Source organism: Micromys minutus (genome assembly GCF_963924665.1).
Source record: "Micromys minutus genome assembly, chromosome: 11".
In the NCBI taxonomy this organism is placed as follows: domain Eukaryota; kingdom Metazoa; phylum Chordata; class Mammalia; order Rodentia; family Muridae; genus Micromys; species Micromys minutus.
In genome coordinates this window covers 59,769,599-59,794,693 of record NC_137980.1, presented here as the reverse complement: position 1 = coordinate 59,794,693, position 25,095 = coordinate 59,769,599, and the positions used below count along the sequence as shown (strand labels likewise).

At 39.9% G+C, this 25,095-nt stretch overlaps 1 pseudogene across 1 annotated transcript in view; it reads left to right on the top strand.

Moving 5' to 3' along the window:
• The window catches only part of LOC308427480 (exosome complex component MTR3-like), a 65,348-nt pseudogene extending 40,750 nt beyond the window's left edge, over window positions 1-24,598 (top strand). The window contains exons 2-3 of the transcript in view: window positions 4,898-5,009; window positions 23,959-24,598. The product of the transcript in view is annotated as an exosome complex component MTR3-like (transcript). The remainder of the gene's footprint in view (window positions 1-4,897; window positions 5,010-23,958) is intronic.
• Window positions 24,599-25,095: the final 497 nt, after the last annotated feature.

The following is a 25,095-nucleotide window of genomic DNA, read 5'->3' as shown; positions in this document are numbered from 1 at the left end:
AGAGACTAATGTGTGGACATGTACCAATGATTTGACTAAATGTGCCTCTTCTGATGCTTTTCAAACTAAATTGAAAGGTTTATCAGGACCTTCGGGTGTTAAAACAACCACTAGATTCCCTTGAAAAATCTACTCTACAAAACTGGAGAGGTTTATTTAGACTCAGTTCTCATGAGCTAAAGAAAACTATGTCTGGCGTTGGGAAAAACCTGTTGTTTCTGTGCTAACTTATCAGGATGAGTTTGGTTTTAAAAAATTCAAAAAAGCAAAAGAGACAAAACTATAAATCAGATAATTGATATCAGTCTCTGTTCTTTTGGGCCCCCTACCAGCACTAACTAGGCCTTTAATTCTCAGTCTTACTGGGTTAATGACAGGTGCCTACATCTTAAACTATACGGGTAATTTGTATCATTAACCTAGTCATTTCCCCTAACTCTGAGGTATGCTACTCTGCCTTATCTGTTAGTTTATCTGAATAGCAACAACCAGAGATGTAGGACCAACTACACCTCATTGTAACGGGATGAGGAGTTCACAATTTGTCTCAATACTAAGACCAGTATTTCCAGGCATTTCTAGACACTGGTTAATTGAGTTACATGCAGTGAACTCATAGCATCTAGAGATTAGATAATAGCAACCTTGGCTTTTGAAAAGGAAATCTTAGTATGAACAGTTTTCAGGCAGAAAAAAAAAAAGAAAATAGTTTAAAAAACAATAGAAGGTAGCAGCCATCTGCCACTGTTGCTGGGTGTGAGGAAGATAGATGGAGTAGGGAGGGAAGGTCATTCTTTTTTTTTCTTTTTAAGATTTATGTATTTATTATATATAAGTACACTATAGCTGTCTTCAGACACACGAAAAGAAGGCATCAGATCTCATTACAGATGGTTGTGAGCCACCATGTGGCTGCTGGGATTTGAACTCAGGACCTCTGAAGAGCAGTCAGTGCTCTTAACCACTGAGCCATCTCTCCAGCCCAGGAAGATCATTCTTGATAGCAGAGCCTGCCCAGAATCTTATACATCATCTTATAAATTATTTAATGGTAAATTATGTCACTGCTCAATTGAGGAAACTCTATAATTCTTCTTTGGAGACACAAACCTTTCAACTTATCCACCAGTACAACACTCATTTCTTTCTACCGGTTGTTAAACATTTCTCATTAGGCATATGGTATTGTTAAAGTGAATTCCACAGTATTCACTCTCCTCCCACTGCTCTTTCATCACTTAACAATAATACCATCACCTGTGTTTTCCAGCACAGTGCTGAATGCTCAAGTGTACATTCCTAAGTGCTTGTGTCAGGACCATGAGTATGAAGGTCACTTTGCTAATGAATATAATCATCATTGAATTCAAATTTTGTCTGATTCAATTTTACCTTACTGAACCACTTACTCTGATTCTGGGAAGGTCTTATTTAAGGACCTAAGTGCCAAAGGTAGCCTAGACTGTAGTGTTGTCTAAACCTAGTCATTGCCTTTGGGACTTTCAGGGCTTTCCCAATGAATAAACACAAATACTGGAATGTAGGAAGGGTGGAGGGCTAACAGTCATCCAAAAGGCAAAGCCAGTTGCTGAGGACTTTCATAGATCTGCATTATTTCCCCTCATTGTGTGCGTACTGTGAGTAGGGATTGCCCACTGAGATGTCTGCCATTTGTACAGTTAGAAATATATAATCATCTGATGTCTGCCAGTTCATATGTAAATGCAGTTAAGGGAATTCTTATCAGAATGTTTTTATCCTTACATGTGCCAGACACTCAGTGGAAAGAGATTCTGTATTTTATTCATAGACACAGAGAAACAATGAAAACAATGTATTCATTCTTATGGAATAGACATTTCAAAAATAGTTTGAATATCTAAAACTTTGAATGCTCAAAATTTGCTGCTTGGTGACTCTCCTACAATATTAAATCTTAATTCTCACAAGATATAATTTACATTGGCCTTGTGGATATTATTTAACAGATATAGTAAAAAAATCTAAATTTTTATATTTGTAACTGATTTTTTTCTTCCATTGACCAGAATGGAATAACACTGTGACATCCTCAAATGACTCTTGGAATAATAACACTGTAAGTATTCCTCCCTAATTGATTAGCCATATTTACTTCAATATCTTCCCAGAAGTACTTTGTATTTAAAAACTGTGTCTATAATATTAGTCCACAAGCATTTGTGTTGAAAGAGAAGAAGAAAAACTAAAAAAGAGTCAAATATAGTGTTTTATTCCTTAATTTTAAGACTCAGGAAGTTAATTCAGAAGTTTAAATCCAGCATAAACCACGTTGGGTTATGTAATAAGAACCTATCTTAAAAGTTGTAGAAAAAAAATTTATAAGAATTTGATGCTTACAAAGGGTCTTTAAATTCAAGATCATTCAGGAACACCCAATATTATTTTTCTACCCACTGACCACTGTCTATTGAGCCCACTGGTGATTTTTCTTTTCTACAAGCCTCTACATAAGATCTTAAGTCTTAAACATTCTCAAATTTGCATGACATTCCCTAGACTTTGTCTATGCCAAGCTTCATTTCTGACTCTACAGAAGGCATAGATACATTCAACAATGGAGTGTTTTCCTCTTGGCTCCAGAAAAAAAGCAAGGTTTTTTTTTAGTATGTATAAGTAGCAGAGGAGAAATAGGGTTAGAAGTAACAAAAAATAGACAGATATGGAGAGGTGAGGATTATTTGACTATGGAGAATAGCAGAGCCCTTGATTGACAGTCAGAACATAACAAGTAGACACTGATAGAAGATTCTTCTGTTGGTTTTTTGAGACAGGGTCTCATGTAATCCAACTGATCTTGAACTTACTACATAGCTGAGGATGACCCTGATCTCCTAATAGTGCTACCTGTATCTACCAAATACTGAAATTATAGTTGTAGATGCTGCCATCATTGCCCTCATCCCTTGAGACATCACCTTAGGCCTACAACTCATAATCTTTCTGCCTCAGACTACTGAGTACTAAGACGACAGGCCTGTGTCATCTTGCCCAACCAGATACTTTTTAAAAAAGGCCGAAAATACAGTAAAAATCTATATATACTGCTTAAATACCACAAACCACTAGCCAATGTGGCTAAAGGAGGAAACTGTGATTAGGTATAAAACAAAACAGCCCTGAACACAGCTTATTCTTGCCCTAAGTCAAATGTGAAACATCCATGGTTAATAGCAAGGAGAAACAATTTAAAGGTAAGTTCAAAACAAGTAGTAGAAAAATCTAGACTCTGAAGAGGTCAGTCACTCAGTGCATTGAAAACAATGCACGGCAGCACACAGCATTGTTTTCCAGTGTTTGCTTGGGTGTTTGAGACAGAATCCCATGAAGCTCAAGCTGGCTATGGAACTGCTCTGTAGCTGGAAGGGATCTTGACTTCCCAACCATCCTGCTTCCACCTCTCAGGTTCTGAGAGGAAGGTGTGGTTCCCCCATACCAAACAACAGCAGCTTTGGCCTTGACTCAGGAGATCAGCTTCCTGGCCTGTATCTCATGAAAACATTGAAGGAAGTTTGTAAAAGTGAATGAGAAAGGATAGGTGTTGCTGCCATTCATGCTCAGGAAAATGTTATGAGGTAGATAGATGTTCCTGTGGGCATGGCAACATGTTGTAGGCAGGAGGATCAGAGGTCGAACATCAGTGTCAAGTAATGGGTTCCAGTCCAGTCTAGGATACGGAAGACCCTGTCAGAATAACAAACAAAGCCTTTTTTTCTTCTATATGCCCCAGGGTGTTTGTCAAAGTACCCAAGAACCCCACTGAGAATATCCTCTGTAGCTGTATGACAGAGCTCACAGAGCTGAGCTAATGTGTCCATGGTCTCACTGACTAAGCAGAGGAGCTGGGGTTGTGATCCAGAGATGAAGCTTATACAAGGCAAAGAGCTGATCTCCTGCTCCATTTCTGGCAGTTACAGTCATTTCCAGCTTAGAGCCAGTAGATCACCATTGAACAATGAAAGGACCTAAGGTGATGCGCAACCTGTCTTATTCCAATATGTGATAATGCCAGGAGGGGGGGATATTCTCCACTTCTGTCTCATCTAAGGTGCTATTTAGGCTGCACCCATGAGTAGAGTCTTCCTAGTTTTGTTTTCTTAAGTTATTAAATGTAATTCTATAAATTCCTCTTTTTCTTCCCCTGCTCCCAAATCCTTCCATATCCCCACATTCCCTCTCCTTGCTTTTTCTCTAATTCATGGTCTCTATTTAAAAAATTTTTAATACACACATATATAATATGTTAAAAATAATATACATATGTTCCTAAAGTATAAATACAACCTACCCAGGATGCATATATTATTTGTGTATTTGTTTTTGGTGCTGATCATTTGGTATTGGAATTTTATAAAGATGTGAAATCTTGAATTGTATTCACAAGTAGAGTCTTGATAAAAAAAAAATCTAGTAGCTGAGCACCCTGAGAACAAGTACATTTAGAATTAAATTACTTTTTCTTTTTTTATTATCCTAAGATGATACATTTATAGAATATACTACTGACTATTAAAATAGACATAAAGCAATACATGATATGTCAGCACACATTAATCATGCAGTCAGAACGTTGACTGAGTTATATACACACATCATCAACTTGAGTGACACAGAATAAATTTCTATCATCTTCAAAGACATTTTTGATTCACATGTCTCTATGTTCCCCTGCACATTATCACCTTAGCTTTTTGGATCTTGGTACATATTTCAGACTAGCCCCAGGCCAGTGAAAATGAAGGTTTAAGTTTATGGTCTAGCTTATGTTTTTTGTTTCTCTCCCTTGGTGCCCCTTGGGTTTACTATTTATTTATTAGTTTGTCTATTTATTACTATTGTTATTTTATTGTTTCTTTAGGAAGCAATTCCTTCACTGAAGCCACAGAAAAACCTGACTAAGGGCTTCTATGTTGGCATGTTCATTGTAGCCCTGCTGCTGCTGCTGATTGTGAGCACTGTGGCTATCACCAGTAAGTAATTTCACAACTGTCCCCAAGGAAAGAGAGTCAGTGATCTCAGTCCTTCTGACTGCCTTTAAGTAAGTGTACATGCCACAGGGATTTTGAGTTCACATGACTTCCACATGCCCAGATCCAAGACACAAAGTAAGCCATCTATTTCCCTAGGGATGTGTTAGGAGGACCTACAAGCACTACAGGTGATTTCTGGTACCTAGAGAGTGTTTAGTGACCTTGAAGCTTTGCTCCATGACTCCAAAGACCCCTAGTCTATAAAACTGTGATTCTGAGGCAGACCTGGTCCTCAGAGCAAGTTCCATGACACACCAGGCTGTACTGGGAAGCACTGTCTGAAAAAGAAAGAGAGAGAGAGAGAGAGAGAGAGAGAGAGAGAGAGAGAGAGAGAGAGAGAGAGAGAAGGAAGGAAGGAAAGAAAGAAAGAAAGAAAGAAAGAAAGAAAGAAAGAAAGAAAGAAAGAAAGAAAGGAAAAGAAAAGAAGCAAAAATAATCAAGAATATGCTGGTTTGGTATGTTTTCCTCTAATTATTTAGAACATGTTTATCTGAAATGTTTATTTATGCTAGGTCTAGTGCCAAATGCTTTTATCCTGTTATTCCAATTCTGTGATTAGACATCAAATCACATAGTGCCTAAAGGGGAGAATTAGAAATAGTAAAATGCCACAAATTTGTTCCCTTCCTTTGTCCAAAGTTGTTTATTCTCCCCCCAACAGCTTGTTCTCCTGCAGTTCATTAGAAAAACCTACACTTCTTGGTTTCTTTCTGGGACCGTTACTTTACAATGTCATTCTAGCAACTCAGGCTTGGTGGGTGACATACCAATGAATAAGAAGGTCCTTCTGTGCAGCATAGTAAGGAATTACCCAACATTACCAGAGAGTGGATCAATTAAAAACAAAAACAATATCCTTGATTAGAAGAAAGGATCATGAGAGTTTCTGATTACAGTTTATCTTTCCTTTCAACCTCTCTTACCATCTCGCACCCCAAAATAGGATACATGGTTATGAGAAAGAAATCGGGCTCTCTGAGGTAAGCTGACATGGACTGTGTTGACTGTTTTTGAACTCACTGTCTTAAACGTTCCTCCTTATGCTCTCTTTAGCTGCTAAATCAGTTTTTACTGATTTGTTTGTTGATTGATTGGTTGATTTGACACAGGTTCTTATGTGGCCCAGAGTGATTTGAAACTTTCTATGTAACCTAGACCAGACTGGAACTCACAAACCTCCTACCTCACACTCATTAGTTCTGTGATTACAGGTATAGTCCATAATGCTTGGCTCTCATTTTGGACCTTTCGTTCAAAAGTAAAGTTTAATACACACGCATATTTTGTTTTCTCCCCATGAACCCATGGGTGTCAAGGAACTCATTGTGTACACCAGGTTGGACTTGAACTCAGATCTGCCTGCCTCCCTCTCCTGGGTGCTCAGTTAAACCATGGGGCCACCACCCCCCTGGCAAGACCTTTTCTTGCTGCTCTCACTTCTCAGAGATACTTTCTGCAATTTACCTTTCCCAATATTTATGTCAGGACAGGAACAGAAGATCCCTTAAGATTCAAATTAGAATTCTAATCTCTTCTAGGCAGACTACACTACACTAGTGTCTGTCTTGTAGGTTCTTCAGTTTACTCTACTTGAGAAGATTGTTTAGTCATCTCCAAAGTACGTGCCCTGTACCTCCCTATGTCACATGTTTTCCCTCCCTCTTATGAAGCCATCTAGTTTCCTTCACTGGGCTAAATATTGGCTTACATAGGGCCATTTCTTTCAGTCAAAATCCATGTTTCAGGCTGTCATCCATATGTCTCTGTCAATCACAGGACATACCCATAGACTGTGTCTTGGACAGTGTCAGCCCATCATCAGTACCTCATATACTTAGCTCTTGCTAACTCCCAGTCATATGTTCTCTGCACAGTAATAAATCTTTAAGGTAGAGCTACTGTCAGTCTCATCTTACAAATTAGGAAACAGATTCACAAATAGGAAGGAACATCTGAGGTCTCAACTTCAGGAGCCCATGCCTAGAATTCTAAGTGCTAAATGAAATATAATATAAATATAACCAATTGCTTCTTAAACTAGACAGGAATTATACCTTATGATTAAAAAAAAACAACATCATTTTAGTTTATAATTTTTGTTCCTGTATTGGTAAGATATCTTTAAAAAATAATTGGTTTAAATGTATTATTTGTGTACACGTGAGAGAAAGGGGTGTAGGAATGGGCAGGGAAGTACAGTGGAGCTGGGAGAGGGACAGTGGCAGGGAGAGGACAGGCATGGTGTGTGCACGACACATGCATGGAGACCAGAGGAGAGAAGTGAATATTCTTCCCTGTTACACTGTCCTTTGAGGAAGTTTCAGTCGGACCTACAGTTCCCATTGCTTGCTTTGCCTGGCAGCCAGAAAGCCCTAGTAATACTGTTTCCATCTCCTCAATCCTAGTGATACTGTCTCCATCTCCCTCAGAGCTCAGGTTCTCCGAGCTCTATCTCATGGTTGGCCCAAGTACCCACATCTGCATTGGTCATTTGCTGGCAGGACACTAGGCTCCTGTGAGCAAGCACTTCTTGACCACTGCAACAGCGTTGGGTTTGGTGTCGGTCCCTGGTTGGCCTTTCCTTTAAGTCTCTCTGTCTCTCTCTCTCTCTCTGTCTCTGTCTCTCTCTCTCCCCCCCCCCCTTTTTATTTCTTTCTTTTTCCTTATTCTTCTTTCAGACAGGAACATTTTTGGGTTAAAAACTTACAAAATGAGGGGTGTCCGCATCCCTCAACTGAGGGCTATACCTACCTACTAGAGAAGGTCTCTACAGGATCTATCTCCTCCTTTTCTGTCCATTTCAGCTAAAGTCAATCCTCGTTGGGTCCTAGAAGCCTCAAGTTTCCCTGGTGTCTGGGATCTTCCGGTGGCTATGCCCAGTTTTCATCCCCCCTGCAACATAGTTTTATTTGATTTCCTGACCCTCTGTATCTCTCTCACATCTCCACATTCTGATGCCTTAATTCTTCCCTCTTCTTTTTTCATCCTGGGACCCTCTTTCCCTCCACCTCCCACAATCATCCTCTTCCCCTTCAATTCAGGACTAAAGCATCCACACCCTGGTCTTCCTTTTTTCTACACTCCATATTTTCTGTGGGTTGTATCATGAGCATTTTGGGCTTTTGGGCTAATATCCACTTATTAGTGAGTACATACCATGTGTGTTCTTTTGTTTTTGGGTCCTCTGGTAGAGCTATTTCAAATTTTCTTGGGAACCATTGATTTCCAAAGTTATTTAATCAGCTTGCAGTCCCACTAACAATGGAGGAGTGTTCCTCTTCTCCACATCCTCCACAATATCTACTGTCATATGCATTTTTGATCTTAGCCATTCTGATGGATGTGAGGTGGAATCTCAGGGTTATTTTGATTAGCATTTCCCTGATGACTAAGAATGTTGAACATTTCTTTAAGTGCTTCTCCATCATTCAAAATTTCTAGGTTGAGAATTCTCTATTTAGTTCTGTATTCCACTTTTTAAATATGGTTACTTGGTTCTCTGGAGTCTACCTTATTGAGTATTTTGTATATTTTAATATTAGTCCTCTATTGGATGTAGGTTGGTAAATATCTTTTTCCCAATCTGTGGGTTGCCATTTTGTCCTGTTGACAGTGCCCTTTGCTTTACAGAAGCTTTTCAACTTTTTTGATATCCTGGGTTTTGTTGTTGTTGTTCTAAATGAATTTCCAAATTGCTCTTTCTAATTCTATAAAGAATTGAGTGGAAATTTTGATAGGAATTCCATTGAATCTGTATATTGCTTTTGATAAGATGGCCATTTTTACTATATTAATCTTGACAATCCATGAGCATGGGAGATCTTTCCATATTCTGAGGCCTTTTTGATTTCTTTCTTCATGATTTGAAGTTCTTGTCATATAGATCTTTTGCTTGCTTTCTTAGAGACACACCAAAATAGTTTATATTCTTTGTGACTATTGTGAAGAGTGTTGTTGCCCTAATTTCTTTCTTATTCTTTTTATACTTTGAGTAAAGGAAGGCTACTGATTTGTTTAAGTTAATTTTATATCCAAGCACTTTGCTGAAGTTGTTTTTCAACTATAACAGCTCTGTAGTAGAATGTTGGGGGTCACTTATGTATACTATCATATCATCTGCAAATAATAATATCTTGACCTCCTCCCTCCCAATTTGTATTCCTCTCATCTGTTTTTGTTGTCTAATTGCTCTGGCTAGAAGTTCAAATACTATACTGAATATGTAGGGAGAGAGTGGGCAGCCTTGTCTTGTTCCTGATTTTAAAGGGATTGCTTTGAGTTTCTTTCCATTTAGTTTGATGCTGGCTATTAGTTTTGCTGTATGTTGCTTTTATTATATTTAGCTATGAACCTTGAATTTCTAATCTCTCTAATACTTTTAACATGAGTGGGTATTGTATTTTGTCAAATGCTCTCTCAGCATTTAATGATATGGTTGTGTGCTTTTTCTTTTTTTGATTTTGTTTACATAGTGGATTACATTTATGGATTTTTATATATTGAACTATTCCTGCATTGTTGGGATGAGGCATACTTGATCATGGGGGATGATGTCTTACTGGATTCCGTTTACAAAGATTTTATTGATTATTTTTGCATTGTTATTCATAAGGAAAATCAGTCTGTAGTTCTCTTTCTTTGATGGGTCTTTCTGTGGTTTAGGTATCAGTGTAACTGTGTCTTCGTAGAAACAATTACATACTGTTCCTTCTGTTTCCATTTTATGGAGTAGTTTGAGGTGTATTGGTATTAGATTTTCTCAGAAGGTCTGATAGAATTCTGCACTAAATGCATCTGGCCTTGGATTTTTTTCGGTTGGGAGATTTCTAATGACTACTTCCATTTTAGATGGTTTTTCTGATCCTGATTTAACTTTGGTACCTAGTATCTCTCTAAAAAATCATCCATCTCATCCAGGTTTTCCAGTTTTGTTTGAGCATAGACTTTTGTAGTAGGATCTGATTATTTTTTGAATTTCCTCAGTTTCTGTTATTATGTATCCCTTTTCATTCCTGATTTTGTTAATTTGGATACTGTTTCAGTGCCCTCTCCCCCACAGTTAACCTCGTTAAGGATTTATCTATCTTGTTGAGTTTTCCAAAGAACTAGCTCCTAAATTTGTTCATTCTTTATATAATTCTTCTTGTTTCTACTTGGTTGACTTTAGCCCTGAGTTTGATTATTTCCTGCCATCTCCTCCTCTTGGGTATATTTGCTTTTTTTTTTTTTTTTTTTTTTTTTTTTTTTTTTTTTTTTTTTTTGTTTGTTTGTTTGAGAGCTTTCAGATGAGCTGTTAAGCTGCTAGTGTGTGCTCTCTCCAGTTTCTTCATGAAGGTGCTCAGAGCTGTGGGTTTTCCTCTTAGCACTTCTTGCACTGTTGCATCTCAGAAGTTTGGATATGCTGTGCCAACATATGAACTCTAAAAAAAAAAAAAAACTTTAATTTCTTCTTTTATTTCTTCCCTGACCAAATTATCATTGAGTAGATTGTTGTTTAGCTTCCACATGTATGTGGGCTTTCTGTTGTTGTGTTGCTATTGAAGACCAGTTTTAATCTGTGGTAGTCTGATAGAATACATGAGGTTAATTTACTGTTCTTGTATCAGTTGAGTTTTGTTTTGTGGCCAAGTATATGGTCAGTTTTTGAGAAGGTACCATGAGAAGAAGGTATATTCTTTTGTTTCAGGGTGAAAAGTTCTGTCAATATCAGTTAAATCCTTTGGTTCATAACTTCTTTTAATTTCACTGTGACTCTGTTTAGCTTCTGTTTCCATGATCTGACCATTGGTGAGAGTGGGGTACCGAAATCTCCTACGATTTGTGTGAGGTACAATATGTACTTCAAGCTTTAGTAATATTTCTTTTACAAATGTGAGTGCCCTTGGGTTTGGAACAAATTGAGAGTTCATGTTGGTGATTTTTCCTTTGAGTATGTCATGTTCTTCCCCATTTTTTAATAACTTGGCTGAAAAATCTAATTTGTTAAATATTAGAATGGCTGTTCCAACTTGTTTCTTGGAACCATTTGCTTAAAACAAATTCCCATTTTTTTTATACTTTGAGGTAATGTCTGTCTGATTCTGAGGTATGTTTCTGGGCATTTCTTTATTTAGGTTAGGAAAGTTTCTTCTAGAAAAAGATGTTTGCTGGCCCCTTTGAGTTGTGAATCTTCACTTCTATACCTAGTATTCTCAGGTTCAGTCTTTTCATTGTGTCCTGAATGTTTTGAATGTTTTAAGGTAGTAGCTTTTGCTTTTTATGTTTTCCTTGACTGTTGTGTCAATGTCCTCTATTATATCTTCTGCCGCTGAGATTCTCTCTTCTGTCTTTTATATTCTGTTGGTGATGCTTGAATCTGTGACTCCTGTTCTCTTTCTTAGGTTTTCCATCACCATGGCTGTCTCCCTTTGAGTTTTCTTTAATGATTCTATTTCTATTTTTAGATCCTGAACAATTTTGTTTAATTCCTTCACTTGTTTAATTGTGTTCTCCTATATATTTTTAAAGGGATTTATGTGTATCCTCTTTAAACCTTTTATTTGTTTACTAGTGTTCACCGGTATTTCTTTATATCCTTCTTAAAGTCCTCTATCATCTTCATGAAATGAGAGTTTAGATCTGAATCTTTCTTCATAGGTGTGTTTGGGTATCCAGGACTTGCTGTAGTGGGTGAGAGAACTGGGTTCTGATGTTGCCAAGTCAAATTGGTTTCTGTGGCTTATGTTTCTTTGCTTTCCTCTCGCCATCTGGTTATCTCTGGTGTTATCTGGCCTTCCTGTCTCTGACTGGAGCCTGTCCTTCCTGTGAGCCTGTGATCATGGATGTGTCAGAATACCTGGGGATTCTGGGGAGCTGCAACTGGTATATAGGCTGTGTGGGACCAGGTCCAAGCACCTGGGCTGCACAGGTGGGAACTGGAAGGTAAGTGCAGGCTTCTGGCTAGGCAGGGAATCTGCTTATCTTGGTTGCAGAGGTCCCGGTACACCATGTTATATAATTCTTCTTGTTTCTAATTGGTTGACTTTAGCCAACCAAGGGTTTAGAGTCTTACCTGTGAAGCTCGGTGTGTCAGAATACCCATGGAGAAGAAATGTAACTGGGGTGTGGTCTGTGTGGGATCAGAACGAGCACCAGAGCTTTGGTCCCCAGCACATTTAGAAACCAGAAGCTCTACTCAGACTTTAAAGGTAGTCTTTTTGTTCTTTCAACATTCTCTCTCTCTCTCTCTCTCTCTCTCTCTCTCTCTCTCTCTCTCTCTCTCTCTCTCTCTCTCTCTCTCTGGCTTGCTTGCCTTCCCAGTGTCTAAGAATGGAGCTTCCCAAAAAAAGGTGCTCAATTGGGACAGAGTTGAAGACAAGGTCTACATTGCTGAAGACAATCCCAACCCTGAAGAAGAGTTCTAGTGGCCTCTGAAGTGCCTTCTGCCTGAAATTAAAAATATTGTCACTAATTTTACAGAGTCACACTTATTAAAAGTCCAAGGCAATTTTCTGTGTTGGTTCTTTCAGCTGCAGTGAGAAGAGTAACCTGCTATTGGCTATACTCAAAACTCAAGGTTAACATCATCCACATTCTTGTATCAACACCATCTCAGTGTCTCCATTCACTGTAGTGATTTTCTCAAATATGAATGTTTTAAAAGGTTGATTTTTTTGGGTCAACACAATTACTGGTAATACAGAAATAATCTTAGTTATTTAAACCATTAAGAGAGGAATAATATTTAAAAGTTTAAAAAGGTATGGGTGGGAGGGAGGACTTGAATTCAGTAGACTTTTGTAATCATATTTTATCTATTTTATTATATTTTGAAATGTTATTTCCTCCATCTTCCCCAAAGGGATTCAATGGGAACATGGAAGTTTAAAGGGAATCTAATGTTGCTTTTAGAGGTAGAAAATTTCTCATAGCTATGGAAATATGATCATTTATTATGCTGTTGATCTTAGGATAAGGATGAACAAGAGAAAAATAGAGAGTAAAAGCTAGTGGGAGGGATCTCTTAAAATTAGAAGCATTTCATGAGATTCTGTTTTATCTATTTTATTGTAATTTGAAATGTTACTTTTGCCCTTCCCAAGGGGTAAGGTTAGGGGAGCATGGAGGTTTTAATTGCCCTCATATATAAATAAAAGAGAGACTAATGCTGCTAATATAGGTGGTTATGCTTTCTTATAGCTCTAGAAATATGACCACTTATTATGCCATTCATCTAAAGATAATGACGAGTGTTTCTCATTAAGGGAAGTTACCATGGTGTGTATAGACCAGACACACTCAGGGGAAGAAAATAAAAAGCCAAGGGACTGAGTTCATTAATGTTTCTTCTCCACTTCTGTTTTGATGCTTACTGTCCCTAAACTCACATACTGAGATCTGAATTAGGTGCTAGGAGGACACAAAGCAGAAATGAAAGGGGGAAGAAGAGAATAGAGGACATAAGCTCTGTTGCAGTAAATATTAAATAAAAAGCTGACTTATTTCTTTATTAGTCCCCATGATCTTACTTCGAGGGCATCGTTTTAGTATAAAGCTGAGCACATGGACTCTGTTACTTGGACCATGAGCTACACTCTCCATGAGATTTCCTTCCCAGGTGGTTCACTCCGGCAGCCCTGGTGTTTCTGCCCCAGCATGTTTCTCTACCCTACTGCCCAACACAAACATGACTCTAAGGCCCAAAGCTTTTCCTATAGGTGTATATACTAAACTCTCAATCCACAAACCCTCTATACCATAAGATTATATACATATCACTTTTTTTATTTACTTTGAAAACAAAAACAAAAACTTCACCTTTAAATGTAAGCTGTGTACAACTATTACCAGTTGTACACAGCTTACATTTCTAAATATTCTAAATATTCTAAATGACTTGAATATATTCTAAATGACCATGTTTTCTCAACGTTAATTATCTTGGATAGGCCATCAAACTAAATTAGTCTTCAACTCCATCAGAAATCTGAGAGTAGACAAATGACTAAAAACATAGGAAGCATAACATGGTTTCCAGAGCTTAGAGAGGTTGTAGAGACAAATCTCCTCTAGCAGTACCCTGTTAGCAACATGTGGCCTTCTATCTCAGGATCACAGACAGACTTTGAAATGCAGAAATCTTGAAGGGCTGATAATTTTGGCTCAGCAAATATTTTAAGTCAACTATTCTGCACAAGGTCTCCCTTTCTGGACAGTATTAATCTGTTGATGAATATTTCAGTTTCTGCCCAGTGGATGCCTAGCCAGAAACTATACCTCACCTCAAGGTAAAGTTGCTCAATTTCTTCGTTAATTCCACCAGAGGGGAACCGTAAAAAGCATTTTTAAATTGTTAAACCTTGAATATGCTTGCCCACAGAGTCAAATCACTTTTTAAAAACACAAAGACAAAACATTTCTCCCAAAATAGCATTTTTCTTAGTTGGCAACTAGAATACCTTGTATTCTTTTCCAGAGAAATAATATAAACACAAAATTCACCACCATACACATTATAAAACAATATAAGGACACATATATATACTCTCCCTGGTGTACAAACTTCATTTTTAGATCTGAACTGCTGGTGAAAATTACCACGTGATTTGGGTAAACTCTATACTCTACCGTTCTAACTAGAAAAACAAAATTGACCTGTATATCAATTCTTTATACCATATTAAAACAAACAAATATGCTTTTTAATTTTTGAAAACATTTAAAGAATCAAATAGATACCTCTCTCTCTCTCTCTCTCTCTCTCTCTCTCTCTCTCTCTCTCTCTCTCTCTCTCTCTCTCTCTCTCCCCCCCCTCCGTGTGTGTGTGTGTGTGTGTGTGTGTGTGTGTGTTTTCATGGTCACCTGCATTTTCACTGCTGGACACCCACAGCCTGCCAGCAAAGGCTGTCTCTGTGTTTTTGTTTAAGGGTCCTGTGCTTGAGATATCACGTGACTCAACATGGTGCTGCCCCCTCTCACTTAGGAAAGAAGAAAAAAACCTTTTTAACTAACTCTTAGGCTGATAGCTGTAAAGCCTTTAGTGGATTCTTGCCTAACACATTGATGTGACACCTGTTGCAGTAAATATTAAATAATAAACTAATTCAACTCTTTATCTGGCCCCAAAGTCTCACTCCGCAGGTGCCACTTTTACTGTGGAGCCGTGCACAGAGACTCTGTCACGTGGTCTAAGCCTTGGCCTCACTCTGTCCACATGAATGCCTCAGTCCCGGGTAAAATTACCGCCCCAGCATGTTTATTTATCCATTGCCCAATAAAAACATGGCTCTAAGGCCCTGATAGCTTTTTATATAGGTTTATATATCAAACTCTCAATCCACAAACCCTCTACACAATGAGATTACATCGAATGGACAAAGATACAAACTGTCCTTCTATATGAGAGAAATGACCTATAAAATCCCTCAAAATATTTATATCTACCTAGTGCCAATGAAGTTCACCTGGGTCCAGCTCAACCTACTCAAACTCCATCTTTATCTCCTCTTGAAATCTTCTCCTCTTCCATTTTTTTTCCTTTTCCCCACCTACCTCTCCACTGTCCAATCATGTATTGACTTAACATAAAACTACAAGGCTCTCTGCTGAGAGAAGTCCTATTCTGGGTATGACAGTGTTTGGGACTACCATAGGTTTTCTTCAGACTTCTAAATTTCTAAATTGTCTTCAGGCCATGTTTATATTTGAAATTATTTCAGAACAACAGCATATTTTTCATAATGAATTAGTTTGTCACAAGCAATAAAATATTTAGTCCTTTGAAGTATTAACAAAGGCTGTTGCTGTTTTATTGTTGAAAAGAGCAGATTAGCTAGATTTTGTTAATGTCTACTTTAGTTGAAGTGATTCTTGACATTCAATTATGATCAGAGACATCCAATCCATGGTTACCAACAAGAGCAAGGTGATGGATCTCGTTCCACATTTCCAGTGCTGTTCTACAGAGTCCTAGTAAATGAATATGTATCTGCCTGTGTTTTGCTTGGTTTTTTGGTTGGCTAGTCGGTTTTTGTGGTTGGTTGGTGAGTAGGTTTTGTTTTTTGGGTTTTTTTTTTTGTTTTGTTTTGTTTTGTTTTGTTTTTTTTTTTTTTTTTTGTTTTTTTTTTTTTTTTTTTTTTTGGTTTGGTTGTTTTTGGAAAGTCAAATAGTGGAAAGTTGCATTTTGTCTTGGTTTGCCAAGGAATCTTCCATCATCTGCTCTAAAAAGATTGTGTTTAAAGTACATCGTTTTGTTTTTCTTAAATGTACATCAAAGAATGGTTTTAGCAATGACAGAGCTGATTTGTAGCTTTCCTAGAGAGACTATGGATGGGAATGGTACATGAGTTGTGGTCTACAGCTTGGTTTTAGAAGTAGTATTGAAAGACCAAACCTATTCCATCTTAGGACCAGCTTTCATCATAAAGGAAAAGGAAGCCTAAGCAAATGACCTGCAGCTGAACCGAAGCTACATCCAAATACCAGGAATGACCTCATGGCCTGTTTGGTCCATAACCCAGAGTTACTCCTTGGCTACTTCCTAGCTACAGTTGAAGATAATTCTGACTGTTTCAGATGTATTTTCAGAGCATTTGTGAATATCATGGTCTTGCTTCAGAGCACCCACCTGCCAGCTTACAGTAGTCATTCTATTAGATGCTTGACAGCTGAGACACCGCCTCACTTGCTCCTATTTTACTATAAAACTCTTTCCAAATGAGGGTTCACAGCTACTTCACCAAACTGTCCTATGGGTTATCGGTGAGTAAGCCCAAACTCCAATTCAAAATAAAGAGACCCTAACGGGTGTTGACTCCTTGGTGGTCTTCTGAGATTCACATTTGCTTCTGAGCACATCGAAATTAGAAGTTAAACTTTTCATGTGTGTCCTTTACTCAGTCACCCTATTTTATCTTTGTAATTAGCTGGAGGAGAGTGTTGAAGTTTAAGGAAATAATAAGGGCTCACCAAGACCTGTAGTTTGTCATTTTGGCCACTCTGCTGACTCATCTGGAGAACTGAAAACTGTCCACTGACCCACTAACTGCAATCTTGGGATATCAGTTGTTAGTGTCCTGCATGTTTAATTTCTTTGGATATTTATGTATGTGGCACAGACTAAAACCCATTGACCCAAAAGGACAAAGGACAAATGATGTCTGATTTAAGTTCTCTGAAAGAACATACATAACATGAACAAAACAAAACAGGACAATGCCAACAATGGGCAAGGGCAGGTGTAAAACCAAGTCATGGAAAGGGTATGAGGTCAGTTAGAGCAGGTTTGCCCCAGGTCTAGCTTCCAGGAATTAGAATTGGGAACAAGAAGTCTGAGTGCTTCCATGCATCTGTGAGGCTCCTTAGGAAGTGGGTGCCCAGCAGTTAGCTGACTCTGTCTCATGGCCTTCACAGGACTCAAAATTTCATCATAAAAATCAAAGAAAGAAAAAAAAATCATACTGTGCTGTAGGGAGATGCTCTGAGGTAACCCCTTCCTGCACTGCAGGATGCTGATATTGGCTGGCTGTTTTCACCCGTTTTGCACCTGCAGGAGCTTAAAAATGTTCTGATGACCAACCAGTTGTAATTTTAGCAATTTTTTTTAAAGAATAGTTTCATGTTCATAGCAAAACTAAATGGAAAGTATAGTGATTTTTCACAAAACCACCTTCCCCAGCCTACATAGACTGACTGGAAAACAGAGAGAATGAGATAGAGCAGGAATAAGAGCGAGAGAGAAAGAAAGAGAGAGAGAGAGAGAGAGAGAGAGAGAGAGAGAGAGAGAGCAAGAGAGAGAGAGAGAGGGTGAGGGAGGAAGAGGAAGAGGGAAGAGAGAGGGAGTTGGGAGAGGTTTGAGAGGAAGAGAGGAAGAGAGAGGAGAAAGAAGGGAGGGTAAGGCAGAAAGGCCCTGCCACCATCAGCACTGCCCATCATTGTGGCACAGATGCTGAACCAATGTTGGCACAATTGTCAACTGAAGTCCTTAGTCTCTTTCTCTTGCTCTTGTTCATTCTGAGATTTGACAAATGTATTATGACAAATATTCACCAATATTGCTTCATAAGGAATAGTGGGGGAAAGCTAGGAATTAACCCCAGAAGTGACATATTCCCAAGCTTTACAAAAAACAATAGATCCCTCCAGAATCTGCTTCACTCACTGGCTCAGACATAGAATTAGGAAACTCTAGTCTCCTTGATAAATGATGACATCTATCCTGACTCTGAGGATGTCATCTGGTCATCCCTCCCTCTCCTAAAGCTGTAATTTGTTTGTGATTCTTCTTTGTTTTTAAAGTTTTACTTACAAGTGTGTGTATCCCTGCCCCGTGAAAACAAAAAATAGAGTTCAATCCCCTGGAACCAGAAATACAGGCAGCTATGGAACATGGGTTCTGGGAATAGAATAGGTTCTTCTGTAAGAACAGCAATCACTCTAACTTCAGCCCTGGGGTTTTACTTTTCTGAGATAGGTTTTTCCTATATAGTAGGTGAGCCTCTAACTGGAGATGATGTGTGCATGGCCAGGGCCAGCTCAGCTCCAGACTTTATAGATGAATACCATTTATTTCAGCACTGGAGGATATTAAGGCATATTAATTCATTTGCTGTAGGAGACAGTTGGGAAGTTTCCCAGTTCTGAAAGTTAAGGTGTCTGCTATAAGTATTCCTGTGCAGAGATTTTGTGTGTGTGTGATGAGTTTTCAACTGATTTTGGTACTTAGAGTACAAGGACTTCCAGTTGAGAAGGAAGATTAGGCTCTTTGTGAGCCTGGGAAGGAGTCGATTAAAATAAGAAAGAGAGGAGCTGTTTCCCAAGGAAAGATATACAGACCTTGAGAAGTGCAGCAGGAAAGGATCCCTAAAAGGGGGAAGAGAGGGATATGCGATGCAGAGAAGTGCACAGAGGCCTGGGTCTCCTCCCTGCAGTTTCTCAGGAAGCAAAGGCAGGAGAAACTGCTTCCTAAGCGAGCAGGAGCAGAGATAGAGATGGGCTGTCCTACCACAGGACAGGTCCACAGCCCTCACAAGCCCTGAACCCAGATGTGGGATTTTATTGGGCTGATTTCTCTGGCATATGGTTCAGCAGGAGAGAAAAAATCCCATTTTCTCACTTGAGACTTAGAGGGCCTTAGCCAGAAGCCATCTTGAAACACAGCCTCAGTTTAGCCTTCCAGTCTACACTGGGGGAAGACATGGAGATGCAGTTGTGGGAAGGATACAGACCAGGCACTGAGTGGAACAGACAGCAGGAGGCTGGGTTCAGACTGAGAACATAGAGGGAGGTTGCCTAGCTTTGCTCAGTCAGAGCAGACTCTGTGGTTGTAGTTCTGCTCCAGAGCCAGTAGATGGAGGCAATTCTGGAGGTATCTATTGTTCAATTGTTGGAAAGGCTGGAGATTTAAAACTTTGCGGTGATGCCTGATAACCACACTGAGTGGCGCTCTAACATAGACCCCGGCTTTTCAGGATAAAAAATTCACACTGAGGAGAAGGGGGTTAGGTGTATGGCTGAATGCAATGGTATTCACAACAAAAAGAAGAACTAGAGATTCAGTGGTGGTGACAGGTCTGAATGTGTGACCAGGGGACAATGGAGCATGTCCTTGCAGAGTAGAGTGGGCTCCTGGGGTGCCAGGAGACTCAGGCCACCACTGTGCCAGCCTTGTCCCATCAATACCTGTGGCAACTGCTCTATCGACTGACCCTGCCAGCAGCCACTGCTGCCTCTGCTGCCTCTGCTGCTGCTGCTGCTGCCTCTCAAGCTGCACACCCTGCTGGGGTGAGGAAACCTTCCATCCAGGAGCTGCCTACGTGCAGGAAAAACATGTCTTAGCCTGGGATATAAGTAGGAAACTGAGCATCGAGAAGTTGGTGTATAACAGTCTGGGGCTTGCACAGGTTCTGTCCTGGAAACACTGCCCAATGGCAGGATCACACTGACTCTGAGCAATGAGACATCTGAGATGAAGAATAGTTTGTAATCCGCTGAGTTCCATGCTGCACCATGTTGATGTTCGTTGCCTCTGGAAACCATGAAGACCATGATCTGTGCTGCTGTCTGCTTTGTGCAGGGAAACTTGTGTTGCAGGGGCATGGTTGACTGCAGACTAATAACTGAGAATGAGAGACAGGAAAGGCTTCTGTGACAACCTCCCCCACCCCCAAAAGATACAGTCCAGACATGAAGCTCCTAAAAAGAGGCCTTAGAAATTGTAACAGAGATGCTGAAGTATAGATACTCACTATTGATGGCTTTTGAGGGTGTGGGGAGGATTTTATGGTTTGTAGGGCTGGCCAAGGAAGGGAATTTGACCATGCTCCAATGAATGTGTGGACAACACAAATTGGATTTTGTATATTTCTTTTCTTTTTGTTTGCCTTTCTTTCTTCTTTCTTCCTTCCTTCCTTCCTTCCTTCTTTCCTTTCATTCCTTCTTCCTTCCTTCCTTCCTTCATTCCTTTCTTTCTGTTTTTCTTTTGTGTGTGTGTGTGTGTGTGTGTGTGTGTGTGTGTGTGTGTGTGTGTGTGTACAGGAGGGTGAGTTTCTATTTTTTAAAGATTTCTACACATACAATGTATATTTTTGTATTAAATTTAGAAATGTACATTTATTTCATGCTACCACTGATCTATGAAACACTTAAGCTTTCACTTAATTTTTATTTATTTTTTTTTTTTTTGCAAGGAGGAGTTTTTATTTTTAAGTAAGATCAAGCATAAGCAGGAGCTTCAATGCTTTGGATTAGAAAATGATTCTTAGCAATAACACTAGAAGCATAAACAATTGAAATAATAGTTACGTTGATGTTATCAAAGGCAAACTTAGTGTGTCAAAGGATGCTAGCAAGAATGTGGAGAGAGTGGTTCTGTAATCCTGGCTAAGAACCCATGGCTGGGAAGGTCCAAGGTGCTCAGGGAGAATCTACAAGATCAAGTCAACATGATGAGGAAGCCCATGCCTATTTGAACTTTGTAGCATTTGAAGGATCCTTACCTAGGGAAGGAGAGTCCATTTAAGTTGTCCATTCTCCAGTGGATGGTTCTCTATGCATGTACAAATGGACAATGATTAGACTCTGGACTATTAAAGAAAAAACCCAAACAAATATAGAAACTGAGTGTGATGACACATGGTTTTAGTCCTAGCACTCAGGGAGAAGAGACTACCAGATTGCTGTGTTTGTTAGCCTGGTCTACAGAACTAGTTCCAGGACATCCAGGGCTACACACACACAAAAAAAAAACTTGTCTCAAAAACAAAACAAAACAAAAACCATGAAGTGGAAGGAGGATGGGGCATTCAAAACTTTTAGGGTACTGGGAGCTCTCTTAAAAATGTTGGAACATGGGAAGCAAATAGTACCTAAATATATTATATTCATGTTTAAAATTACCAAAGAATAAATTAAAAATAAAATATTTGAAGTATAACAAAGAATAAGTGGAAACAGAAATAAAACTGAATGAGTGCATGAATGAATGAATGAATGAATGAACTTACTAAAAGAGTCAACATAATGGACAAATATATTCATGAATACTATACAGTAGCCTCCTTCAGCAGAGGGAACTTTCTGGAAAGTTAGGGAACACTTGAAATGCAGAGTCATGCTAGGTGGGACAGACACATCTTGCAATATTACAGAAGTCCGTTTTGAAATCACATATGACTTATACTGAATGATGATGCTGAGCAACAGGGTGACTCACATTTCAAGAAGAAGATGGAGAACAGGCTAACACGCCAGCACCCTACTCAGAGTAGCTTATAAGCAAGACTTTACAAATTGTTGATTCCTGAACTACTTAATGTTTTCCAATTTTGTTTGACTTCAGGTAATAAAAACCATGGAGAGTGAACTGTAGCCAGGAAGGTCTACTGTGTCCTTAAGAGTATGTGATCCCATGAAGCCATCAGGGATGAATTCAGAATTACCTCAGTGGTTACTTCTCAGTCCTTAGACTCAATCTTCTGAGGGATTAGCTCTCACAGACCATCCCTCAGTGTTATAATTCTCTCTTCCTTTCCTCTCAAGAGGATTGTGGCCTTCCTCTGGGCTCTCCTACTCTTCTGTAATTATTCAGTGAACCCATACTTGGTTTCTCTACTTTCATCTTCTTTAGTATTCATCTGATAGTATTTAATTTACTGCCCATCCTTTCTTGATATAATCTTTCTTGGGGACCCCATTCCATACTTATTAGAGCCAGATCTCTACAGAGATTCAGATCAAGGTGTGAACTACTGGTTGGATTTTTTTTTGTTGTTGTTGTTGTTGATGATGTGGGATTTATTGTTGTTGTTGTTTGTTTGTTTGTTTTATGTGGGGCAGGGGTCTGGATTTTTCACAGGCAGCTTCAGCCTTCTGTTCACATCTGAACTTGGCATCTTTTAGTCATACTTCCAGAACTGCTTCTACCCAATGGATTCTGAGAAAGTCAGACAGTGGGTGGCAGTACTGTTGAATTCAGCTGTGTCTTACAATTCCATGTCAAGGTCAATTATTCCAGGAAAGACAAGGCAGGAACTTAAAAGTGGCTAAGAATGTGAATATCCACAGCTAAAAGCAGAAAGAAACAAATAAACTCATGCTACTTGTTACTTTGTTCTCAGCCAGAACTGTCTACATTCATATGGCCATGGACCCCCTTTGGAAATCATCCAGTCTACAGTGAACTTGGGTCAAGTATCAAGAAAATATCTCAATAAACATACCTCTGGTCAAAGCCAGTAGATTCTAGTCAGTCCCCTCCATTGAGATTTTCTTACATGATTCTGGGTGGTCTAGGATGGAGGTGTAAATAGAAGTTGCTGCTCTTCCATGATACAGGGTCTTGTTCTGCCATATTAAGAATAGTAAATTTAGCTTTCCCATCAGCCTTTTGAGTGCCTTTGTCATCTAACACTTCCTTCTGTCTCCAAAGGTGACATCCTACATGCAAGGCTGTAGGAAGAGCCCCTGCTTTCTGACTCCATTCATGAGTACAGAATAAGCTCCTCGCCCTCTCAACCTTCACACAAAGAAGTTAGATGTTCCTCCTACTCCTGTGACGTCAGGCACGAGTTAAGGACCATATCCTTGCCCCTCTGCCTTTATTTGTAGGTCTAAAATTAGCTTCTTCTCTTAATGCATGAATGTAAAATCAGTGCCTTGCTGTTTCTATACATGGCTGTGGGATAATTTCTATGCCCTTGTGTGTTAGTGCATGGGTGTGGACCAGTTCTCTGCCTACCCTTGAAGGCAGCATGATAAAGTGAAGCAAATTCTAATTATCATCTTATCTAACTACTTCTGTCTGTTTGTATAAGTGAATATTTAACATCTGTGATGTCTGCTAATGTCTCCCATTGCTTTCTTATGCTTCTTGGCACTGTTCACATAGCAACAGGAAGGAGGAGTGGGGTTGTTGGGAGGGAAGAATGGGGACTAGTCTTGCTTCCCCTGGCCTTGCTCTCTTGGAGAGTAGAGGCTAAAGTAACCACTATGCCCCTCTGACTGGGGATAGGTGATGTAAATTAGTGCCAAATAGTCTCCCTATCTTGTGCTGTATGATGTTTTGAAACTATTTTTTACCAGTTTCATAGCAATAATAATTATAATGCAAAATTGAATTTGAATGGGCTCCAAAAAAATTCATATATTTGAATACTTGGTCCCCAGTTCTGAAACTGTTTGGGAAGGATTAAGAGGTGTGACATTGGAGCAGAAGAGCCAGTGTACAAGGCAGCACATCAGGCGGAAGTAGCTCCTATGACCCTTACTGCCACGCCCAGAGATCACCACTGCATGCGCGGACCAGAGAAGTTCCAGCCACTGCAGCTGTATGCTGCCTAAGAAGACAAAACACTTGCTGCTGGAGACCAGATGGCTATGACCTGTGTATGCGCCTGCGCTGCCGGCTGCTGAGCCTTTCTGGAGGCGGGAGGTACCAAAGTGCTGTGGGCCTTGGCGGGTCCGCAGCAGGCTTAGGGTCTCAAGGGAGCATGGAGGCGGTCCTGTGGGAGCGGGAGGTGAAGCCCCTGTCCTCTGGTGTCTATGCTCTGTGATTTCCGCAATGCGCCCTTCTCTGATCGCCAGCGTCGCGCGCCCTAGGGCAGTGGCAGTGAGGAGCACAAGCTAGGTCTGGCTCTGCAGAAGGCTCTGGAGCCCACTGTGCGCTTGGGATGCTACCCTCCTGCTCCACTCGAGGTGTCCTCGCTGCTACTGGATGACAGCTGCTCTGCTCTGGCTGCTGCGCTCGCCCTGGCCGACATGGGAGTGGAGATGTGTGATCTGGTAGTGGGCTGTACCTCACACCAAGGTCCCTCCCCGACTTTGGGGGCTGGACCCCACTCGGCTCGAGGAGGAGCATTCTGCGGCCGGCCTCATGGTGGTGCTTATGCCTGTGCTCAATCAGGTGGCTGGTCTTCTGGGGAGTGGAGAAGGCGGTCAGACTGAGAGCTGGACTGATGCACCTGGGCCAGGAAGGCTGCCAGTGCCTCTGTCCCATGCTGCAGCAGTGCTTGGTGCTTGCTGCCCGCTGGAGGGATGCCAACACCCCGTCCTGATTGGAAAACCTGAGGGAGGAGGATAAGACTGCTATTGCCCTTCTCTTTCAAAAGAACTAGTCTCCTGACTTCACTGAGCTGAGAAATGCTGTTGTGGAGTAGTAGTGTGCACAGCTGTGTTGGGAAGAGTTTTAAAAGGCCATTGGAAACACGATCCAGTTGGAGAAACTTGAAAGCGGCCATACTCCTAAGTTGGAAAGGACTTGGTGTGGATTTACCTAGTAAATGAGACCTGGGGCAACAGTCTTGTAAGGGATGGAACCTGTGTAGGCCAACCATCAGCTCCAATATATAATAAACTGATTCTTTTGAGAGGATGGACAAGGAGACTTTGCCTTTTCAGTAATCGAAGTAAACATAAAATACATTTTTATGCCTGGGGAAAAAAAGAGGTGTGACATTATTAGAGGTGGTGTTTCACTGGGGTGGCCTTTGAGATTTCAAAACCCATGCCATTCCTAACTACCTTTCTCTTGCCTTTGCTTATGGATTAGATA